General features: G+C 43.3%; 1 protein-coding gene across 5 annotated transcripts in view; it reads left to right on the top strand.

Annotated features, from left to right (window-relative positions):
* Window positions 1-319: 319 nt before the first annotated feature.
* The window catches only part of SPTBN1 (spectrin beta, non-erythrocytic 1), a 207,130-nt gene continuing 197,194 nt past the window's right edge, over window positions 320-10,255 (top strand). For 2 of the 5 annotated variants that reach the window (XM_001154155.5, XM_016948537.4), the window contains exon 1: window positions 320-411. The gene's annotated coding sequence lies outside the window, so the exon portion shown is untranslated. Of the gene's footprint in view, window positions 412-722; window positions 814-1,116; window positions 1,183-10,255 lie in introns of those variants that run through there. The other 3 variants (XM_054677845.1, XM_054677846.1, XM_009442468.5) reach the window with 3 other exon arrangements.

Genomic DNA, 10,255 nt, shown 5'->3' with positions numbered 1-10,255 from the left:
AGGGAGGAGTGCGGAGGGCGGAGGGCGTGCGGGAGGGAGCCCGGGAGTGCGCTTGTGTGTGTGTGCGCGCGCGCCCGCCCCGCGCGCTCCTCTCCCCGCCCCTCGCCCCCTCCCTGCGAGCGCCCTCCTCTCCTCCTCTCCTCCTCCCCCCGCCCCCCGCGCTCCCGCCCAGCCCCCGGAATCAGTGCAGCTGTTGCCGTGCAGGCTGCGGATTCCTCCAGTCCCTCCCTCGGCCGCCTCTCCTCCCGGAGCGAGCGCGCAGTCCTGCGCAGCAGCGCCCACTGGTCCCGTCCTGTGAGCCCCGGCCCCAGCCGCGGACAGACCCGCGGAGTCGCCTCCCGGCCCACCCGCCCGGCCGCCGAGGAGCGGGAGGAGGACGGGACCCCGGCGCCCCCACCCCATCCCCGGGAGGTAGGTAGGGGGCCCGAGGCAGGGAGATGCCAACTCACTGGGGCTGCCTCCCGGGCGGGCTCCGCGGCGGCGGACGGGCGGGAGGAGGGGCGCGGGCCCAGGGCCGGAGGACGCCGCTGCCCGCCTGCCCTGCGCCCGGGGAGCCGCGTGGGGGCAGGGAGGCTGCAAAGCCCGGGCGGGGGCGGCGCGGGGAGCCCGGGTCGCGGGTGCTCATTGGTACTCGGATGATGCGGGACGAGGGGCGGCAGGCTCTGCGGTGAGGCGGCAGCAGACCCGCCGTGCGCATCGCTGCCGTCCGGCCCCAGCCCCGGCGCGGCGCGGCGATTCCTCCTCCCTGCCTCCGCCGGCGCCTCCCTGCAGCCGGGCGCGGCGGCCCCTGACGCGGAGGCCCCTGGCGCGGAGGTGGGTGCGGAGCGGACAGCCGGAGGGTCTATTTTCAGGTGCCCTCTCTGTGGCCCCGCGGGTGGGGAGCGGGGGCGGCGGTGAAAGGGCCGGGCTCTGCGCGTAGCGGTGCAGGGGATGCGGCCAGGCGTGGTCCCGGCTGCGCCGCGCTGCAGCTGAGCCGGAGGCGGCGGCCCCGCGCCCCCACCTCCGCCCCATCCCCGCGCTCGCTACCCTCGTGCGCCCGCCCCTTCTGCCGTCCCCACTCTCCCAGGGCTGGGCGTGAGCCGCCTCCGGGCGCCGAGCCGCCGCTGCGCCCGCCCTTCAGCTCCTGCCACCCTCTCTTCAACAGGTTTGTCTCAGCGCGAGGACCCTCCGGGCCTGCTTTGGGTAGGTGGGCTGGCTCGTCATCACCCCCCACACCACGCCCACGGCCCTCTTTTAGGGGGCGCCTTCTCTTTGTTTTTGTGATAGGAAAGGTGCCAACTGCTGCCATCAGATGGGGAGGGGGTGGGGATCAGAACGCAAACCTCTGTCCATTATTTTTCCAATCGAAAGCCAGGCCAGATAGTAAGTGAGGACAGGGTGCGTGTGGGGGTGCTTCGGCGGAGGAGAAAATTGAATTCGGTGGGGTTTATTTGGGCGGGGATGTGCTTTTTTGGCAAGATGGATGGCTCACGGTGCCCTCGCCGTGATGCAGCACAATGCAGCAGTATCGCAGCTTCCTTGGTTCTCGCTGGCGGGGCTTGGCACGGCCGCTCGGCGCCTGCGGCCCCCGCCCGGCCCCACCCAGGCCCGGGGCTGCCCTTGGCCGAGGCCTGGAGCTGCTGCTACTTTGTCCTGCAGCTTCTGCTGGATGTGGCGTCAGGAGGACCAGGTCAGCTAGGTGTGAGCAGGGGAGAGTCTTTTCTTTTGGGATGATCCCTCCTGCACCTCTTCTTGGGCTGCGCTCTGCCGGAGGGGCGCCCTGCAGCACCAGTGCAGGCAGAGGGGAGCCGGCCTGCGGATGCGGATCGGAATCTGATCTGCGACCAGGGGACCTGAGCCATAGGGAGGGGCTACAGGAAGGACTGGGCCCAGTGGTGTGCGGAGGCAATGTTGCAGTGTGGGGAGTCGCAGCGTTTTTCTGTGGATCGTCCATAATCTGTAACCACAACCCAGCTATGCATTAATTTTTTCTACGTGAAAAGTTGGTGTTTATTAATTGGACCTTCACAACTGTGACATTACAGTACCTCGTCTGTCTTTGGTTAATACCGAGTGTGCATTTTTTCTGTAGGAAACCATTTTTAAATGAAATGATTCATGCATTTTGGGTTTTATGTCACTAAGACATTTATAAGTATATTAAAATTCAGTAGGTTGTTTTAAAAGGAATTTATATGTTTTTTAATGGATAGTAAATGATTCCTTTAGCCTGTATTTTGTTTTCATCGTTTGCTTTTTCTAAGTCAAGTACAGTTGCATTATTTGGATGCTTTATTAAGGATTATTAGGTGTATGAGTGTCATGATGGGGGGTAAATTGGTATTCAGATTTCTATTGATTGAGGTAGCCAAGTTAAGTGTCCAGGCGTAATTAATGGGATTATGACAGTAACACTGCATTTGTGTTTGTTTATATGTATTTTTTGTATACATATTTTTCACAGCTGTGACTGGGGAGAGGGTGGAGAAGGGCAGACCACCAAGGCCTCTTGACTGGCATCTAGTCAGAAGGAGATGGTTCCCAGTGTTCTCATGTTTAGTCTCGGCCAGGACACAGGGAATTTCCCTTCTAAATGCCATCTCTAAAATTCATTTATTCAGTGTGGGATGGCAAATGGGATATATTTCAAATGTCAACCCAGGCTTTCCTAAAATGTGTAGGTGAAAAAGGAAATTTCAATATGCTAGTTGGAAGGGAAGGTCAGTGTTTACAAGCCAAGGGCGTGCCTGCTTGTATTTTTAAATATTTCTAATGAATCCAAGTTAGTGGCTTTTGATTTCATGTGGCTCTGCAGAATAGAACTGCATATACATTGTGTGGTGTATGTGCGTTATTTTGAGTTTCTCTAATAGAGAGCCATTAAAATATGAGACTTTTTGTGCTGGTTGTGTAAAATCGTGTTGCGTACAGATTTTTATGAATGTTGTTCCCATGGATCATCCAGACGTTTTGGATTTACTTTGTTGTAAGAAATATCCTGTGTTGATGTCACAGGAGGTTTAGCTGTTCTGACTTACACACCAGGTGCAGAATTCTGTTGGGTTAAGCTCTTTGTAACTCTGTCATTGCTGGAGTGACCAAAACCTTCATCTGAGAGGAGAAGTATTGGGCAGTGAAGGAACTGCTGTCACTAGGTCGTCTCCCACAGTTGAGGTTTTCTGTGAAGAACTTCTCTTGGGCAAGACTAGTAACAACTATCTGTGATGTTGTAGAGCAAATGAGAAGACCTCCCTCTACTTGTGACACATCCTGAGCAGAGGCTTGGCATTGGCAGAGTTTCCTGGAAGGGTTTGTAGAGTGGTTGCTTTGTCTTGATGTTTGAATGTATGACTTTACATGTGGAAGTACTATTTTGACGTGGAAGGATTTTACTACTGCTAAACATAGACATGATTAGTGGAAATCATTCAGTGTGGATTTTGTCGAAATAATTTTAAGCTTTTCTTTTTAATAGCATATTCTTATAGAACATTTTAAAGCCTAATTTTTTTTTACGTGCAATGACATGATGCTCATTTAATTATGTTGCATCGTAACTAGTATCTTCATTATAATTGGGCCTTATTTAATGGCAGCCATAGTTTCTTTCACTACATTATTGGAAATGCAAACCATTCTTCCAGAAGGAAGGGGCTAACTACCCCTGTTAGAAGAGTGAACTTTGTAGGTCTGTGGAAGTGAGTAAAGCATCTCATGGGTTTTTCTTGTAAATTTTCAGTCTTTGCTTTTTCTCAGGGCATCTTTTCTTTGCAAAAGACCTAGTTTAGTACTCTGATTTTTCTGGTAGCACTTGTAATTATATTTAAATTTTTATTGTGTGGGAATAACATCATCAATTTTTTTCTACTCAGTGGTTAAAGGAAATTACACCAATTAGATATACCTGTGTTTCTATTTTTAAACATCTCTGGAGAAGGCATTTTCATAATGTCCTTTGCTATCATAGTGAGGTTCACGGACCTTCAACATTAGAATCGCCTGGAAGCTTGTTGCAAATGCAGATTCTTAGGCCCCACTCTGAACTCAGCCAATCGGAATCAACATTTTAACAAGACCTTTAAGTGAGTTGTATGCACATTAAATGAAGAAACTCTGTTCCTTCAGCAAAGGGACCTCAATATCAAAAGTTTCCTTCTTGAATTTTCCTTTCTTTTGCTGAAGTATCAGCACATTTTTTTCCTTGATGGTGGTGACAAATGTGAGGCTCTCACTGTAAATTATTTGTTTAATACAAAATTATTTTATAAAGCTGTTCTTTAATTCTTGGTGGAAGAGTCCTATATACCATGGTTTATTTAGATTAATCAGTGTTTTAGGTTGTTTTGTAAAACACCTCTAAAGTTGAAAAACAGTCTTTTTCCCCTCTGGAAGAAAAAGGCATTGGTTTTGAGACATCAGAGCTGGAGCCTCGGAAGCTAACCCCTGAGCAAAGGGTCCTCTCTGCTCCCTCTGCTCTGGCATCTTGATGTCTGTCATCTGATATAGTCAATGTCCTGCCCTCTCGTCCAGTCTTTTCTTAGAGTTCTTTTTTGAATCAACTAATTGGTAGGTACGAAATAATGTTCCTAAAATATATGTTAAAGAATCGTAAACCAGCTGGGTGCAGTGGCTCACGCCTGTAATCCCAGCACTTTGGGATGCCGAGTGGGGGCGGATCACTTGAGGTCAGGAGTTCAAGACCAGCCTGGCCAACATGGTGAAACCCCATCTCTACTAAAAATACAAAAATTATCTGGGCATGGTGGCAGGCATCTGTAATTCCCAGCTACTCGGGAGGCTGAGGCAACAGAATCAGTTGAACTGGGGAGGCAGGGGTTGCAGTGAGCCGAGATCGCGCCACTGCCTTCCAACCTGGGTGACAAGAGCGAGACTCTGTCTCAAAAAAATAAAAAGAATCGTAAACCAATGGACACTCAGGCAGCCACCGGCTAGTTCAGGAAGAGCCTTATACATTCAGAGCCCACCTCCATCATCCCATCTGAAACAACCCATATCCTTGATTTTGTGCATATCATTCCCTTCTCTATGGTTTATCCTTTTTAAAAAATCTTGATTGTGTATGATTTTGAACTTGATATCAACAAAATTATACTTTATGTATTCTTCTGACTCACATATTTAGATTAAGATTCTATTCCCAAGGTTTATCCATTTCATGGCTGTATTTCATTCAGTTTCACCTGCTGTATAGTATTCTACCATGATTTATTTATTCATTGTACTCTAGATGGAGATTTGGATTGATTCCAGTTTTTTTTTTTGCTATTGTGAAAGGGTTGCTGTGAGTGGTTTTTGTACACGGCTCTTGGTACATATGTGGAGGCACACACACCCATTTGCTGTCTCTAGGGAATGAAATTTTCTGGCTCACAGGGCATGTGCATCATCAGCCTTAGTAGAGAATGTAGAACTGTTTTTTACAAAGTGATTATGTTGATCGTGTTCCCACTAGCCATAAGTGTTACAGTTCCACAGCCTTGCCAGTGATTCACATACCAGGCTTGAAAATCTTGTCCAGTGAAACATTATCTCACTGTGATTTTTATTTACAATTTCTCTGATTATTGAGTTTGAATGTCTGTTTACATTATTAACCATTTGGGTTCTTCCTTTTGTGAAGTACCTGTTCAGTCTTTTACCCATTTATCTTATTAATTTGTAGTTCTATATGTAGATTACTACTAATCCTTTGTGGATTACATGTCTTGCGACAATTACTTCTCAGCTTGTGTTTTTTTTTCTTAACTCGAATTTGTGATTTCTTTTGATGATCAGTTATTTGTAATTTAGCAGAGTCATAATCAGTATTTTGTCCTTTAAAGTTTGTGAGGGTAATTTTCTTATTTCAGAAAAGTTTTTCTTTGTTTGGAAAGAGCATTCGTTTTGGAGTCAAACAGGTTGTGGGCCCAAATCCTAATGGTGTTGTATACTAGCCTTATGGCTACCACTAGGTACTGGCCTTGAGCTAGTTAGTTACTCAAGACCACAGTTTCCTCATTGGAAATATCAAAATAATATTAGTTTCTCTTAGTTATGATACAGCAGTGTACAGTTCCAGGCACATAGTACGTATTTAGTTGATAACAGTTGTTTCCTTTCTGTTGGGACTGCCTAAGCACTATGACCCACTGATCCCTTTTGGTATGCTTTGCAAAAACTACCTAAACCTTTTTATGTCAGGAAAGCTATTAAATGGCTTATTCTAACTTTTGTATTTTAAAAGGCTGCATTACCAATGGCATTTATATATTGATTAATACAGTCTGAAGAGACCACTTATTAGAAACCCTTATCAGTTTAGGTTCTGGTTCTTGAAAGTAATGTAATTACATTTATTTGTACACAGTTCTTTTGACCATTAAGCATTTATAGTATTAATGATCTTCCTTTACTGCTACTCTGAGATTACTTTGTAATATTGTTTTTTATTTAATGAATAATTATTGGATACATTATCTTGCCAGGACTTGAAGTTGTTATGGTTTTGTGGACTGGCTTAAAGTTGAATAAGAATTAGTTCCTGAATGAAAGGACTGTATACTCTAGTATATGGAATATATTTTATGTACTATACACAGAAGGTAAAATACCTTTTACAGGCTGGATGTGTGACTTTGGCAAACCTTTAACCCTCCGGTCTCAGATCTAATTTTATAAAATGGAAGACTTAGATGAAATCATAGTGGGGGTTAAAACATGGCACATGCCATCACTCGCTTCTGTTCCCGGCAGACATCGAAAATCAGTAATGGTACTCTTTTTCCACTGAGCTGAGATAGTCTCAGTCATATTCTCGACATGGTGTTCTAGGCAGTAACTACCACTCGATTAAATCTGGCATTCAGTTTTTAAGCTCCTGTACACTTCTAAATTCTGTGATTATAAGATACTTGAGAAACTCATCACCTTGGCAGTGTTCAGAATACAGTGAGACTGGAAGAAACTAGAAGCAAGGAGACAGGAGAGAGGTGACTGGGGGTCCAGAAGTAAAGGGAGCAAGTTACAGTGGTGGCCAAGGGAACAAGGAGAGGAGAGATGGGAAAATGGTTGTGAAGGCCCAATCCTATGCGAAGCTATTTGTAGGGTAGATGGATGGCAGGATGGATGGGAGGTGGACCTAGTGGGTGAGGAGCTAAGCTAAGGTGATAAAGATTTCAAATTTGAATAATGACAATGAGCATGTTTGGTGATGATGACAAATAGACAAGTCAAGTGCATGATTGGATTATTTGATTGGGAAGAGTATCAGTTTTGCTTTAAACATGTTTGAGTTTGAGGTTCCAGCACAACCCTCAGTGGAGCTGGAGAGAGGTCATGGCTAGAGAGGCTGATGGGAGGCTTTGGATGGAGGGGCCCTGGGCCCCAGGCTTCAGGCTCTTTACACAACCCACCCACCTCGCTCACACGCCAAGTGACCTTGGGCAAACTGCCTAGACTTCTTTGTGTCCCTCAACATCTTCATCTGTAAAATAGTCGTAATGAGAGTACCTACCGCATAGGATTATTAAAGCCAAATGAGGTAATTCAGCGCTTATCACAATAAATTTTAATGATTATAAAATGTGGAATTTTTGCTTAGTTTGACTTAATATTATGCTTTCTTTCAAATAAACAGTTTGATTTGTTTAGAAAAGGTATATTCTAGCAAATAACAATCATTTAGATAAATAATGCTAAGTTCCATCTGTATTAAACATGTTCCTATACATCATGTCAAAATAATAGGAAAGGAAAATCTGATTTATATATATGTATTTTTTAAACAAACAATAAAATGCTAAAGCCTTAGTAGCTAAGGAAATGATATGAGCAGATAGTTTATAAAAGAAGAAATCAAGGAGGTCGATAACTGTAAGTTCAAACTCACCAGTGTATGAAATACAGACTAAAATAATTAATTTTTCCACTTAATGGATAGATATTATGCTCTGGGCTGCTGTGAGATGGGAGCTCTGCATCACCTGTTGAGAGCATATTTTGATTAATACAAACTTAGGGGAAAACAGTTGGGTTATATATATGTAACAGAAGCCTTAAATGCTTATACCTGTTGAACTGAAATCTCACATGTAGCTTGGTAACCTACAAAAACAATTAAAAATAAGGACAAGTTTTTAAACAAGGATTTTCTTGGCAACATTAATAGAGAAAAGGGGAAATGTTTTTTAATGGAACATAATCAAATAAATTATGGCGCAACTGTAGGGTGGAATTCAATGTAGTGCTTAAAATAATGGTTTGGAAGAATATTACTGAGGTGGGAAGATTCCGGTAATACAGGGGTTAGTGGAAATATCTGGATGCAAAATTGTATAGTGTACTATAATCCTGGTTTTACTGTATTAAGTAAAAGACTGGAAGGAAATACATTAAAATGTTAATGGTTTGCTTTGGATGGTAGGTTGATGGGTGATTTCCTCTCTTGTATGAAAGGAAATTCCCATGACTTAATGTTTCTCTTTTTGAGTTTTGAAGTATTTCACGGTAGAGAAGAATACAGTAAATAATATAATAGATGACCATGAGGACCATTTGTTTTGGTTTGTTTGAGGAACTTTTTTTTTTTTTTTTCTTTTGTTTTGTTTGAGACAGAGTCTTATTCTGTTGCCCAGGCTGGAGTGCATTGGCACGAACATGGCTCACTGCAACCTTGACCTCCTGGGTTCAAGCAGTCCTCCTGCCTCAGCCTCCCAAGTAGTTGCAGGCGTGTACCACCACACAGGGCTAATTTTTAAACCTTAAATTTTTTTATAGAGACGAGGTTTCACCGTGTTGCCCAGGCTGGTCTTCAACTCCTGAACTCAAGTGATCTGCCTGCCTTGGCCTCCCAAAGTGTTGGGATTACAAATGTGAGCCACCGTGCCCAGCCTTGGGCACCATTTTTTAATATTCAAAAAAGCAATCAACACTTTAAAAATTCTAATTTTTAAAAAGGAAAGAAAAAAGTAAATCTGTCCAATTGTAGATCATTATTAAGAAATAGTTTTAAATCCAGCGATTGTTATATCTGTCCTTCTTTGCAGTTTTCTAAGAGCAATGATACAGTGTGTAAGTTAGCATCTTAAGGGTATAGGTGTGAGATAAATTAGTGTATTCAAATGTATTAATTCTCTACACTAACCTAGGCAGCTTGAAAAGAGCAGAGGACCAGGGTTCTTTGGTATTTCCAGTCTCCACACTTGAGTGCAGAGCAGTGGAATTCCATGACGTGCATGTTCTCACTCGTGGAAACCTAAACACTGCTACTGGAGCTAGTTTGTAACCATTAGACCATCACGTTTCGGTGGAATTGGTCAGAAATGAAGGTAAAATTCCAAGTGAACATTTTAAAATAAAAATCACTTCAGATTTAGATTTACTTTCAGTGAATGGTATCTCAGCATCTGGGAATATTGTAGGCTAAGATTGAGAGGAACTAATTTTAATATTCTTCGTTTTTTGTATGAAAAGAAATTCCTGTGCAATGTTATATTTTTGTATATATACATATATGATGCATACATGTCATGTTTATCTCATATATGTATATATATCTCACACACGGGAGAGAGAGGTGTGTGTTTGATTAATCTCTACCACGAAGGGAGGCACATATTTTAAAACATTTTAAATGGGGAATTTTATAGAGACAGTATTTTGAAAACGAGTCCCATGAATGAGTCAAGTTGTCCTTAGCCAGTGGAGGAAATGTTTGGGAGGGAATAGTACTTTCTATTTTATGGTCCAAGTCTCTAAGTGTGTTGGTACTTTGTGAAATGTAGCTTATAAAAATTAATGAATTTCCATTAATTTTGTATTTTTTCTGCCATCAGCTTTAACTGAGTGGTTGTTTGAAGAAGCTTTCAGGATTAATTGTGCTTTGACATATAAAAATATGATGTTATCAAGATTGCTTTAAAACTGACCCTTGTTTATAGGAGTCATACTTCCGTTCTTAAACTCTCAACTGTGACAGTAAACATCTGAGTGATTTTTAGAACCATTTTAATATCTCTGCTCTAGAATCGAGAATGCCCTGTTAGTTCTGATCTTTAATATACAAATTTGAAGCCACTAGTTAGGCAGTAAAATATGTATTAGAACATAACTATAGATTTTTACCCAATAGATCAATTAGTATGAAATTTAGAATGATATATAAGTACAACAGAATTTATTCCTTTGAGGTATGTGTGTTCAATGTGTAATTTGTGTAATTAAGTATGTTTATTCTTAGAAAGTTCATGAGCCTATTAACATTGGTTATCTTGGGTAA

Source organism: Pan troglodytes, chromosome 12 (genome assembly GCF_028858775.2).
Source record: "Pan troglodytes isolate AG18354 chromosome 12, NHGRI_mPanTro3-v2.0_pri, whole genome shotgun sequence".
Classification (NCBI taxonomy): domain Eukaryota; kingdom Metazoa; phylum Chordata; class Mammalia; order Primates; family Hominidae; genus Pan; species Pan troglodytes.
Note: the sequence above shows the minus strand (reverse complement) of the source record. Positions and strands in the feature narration are given on the sequence as shown.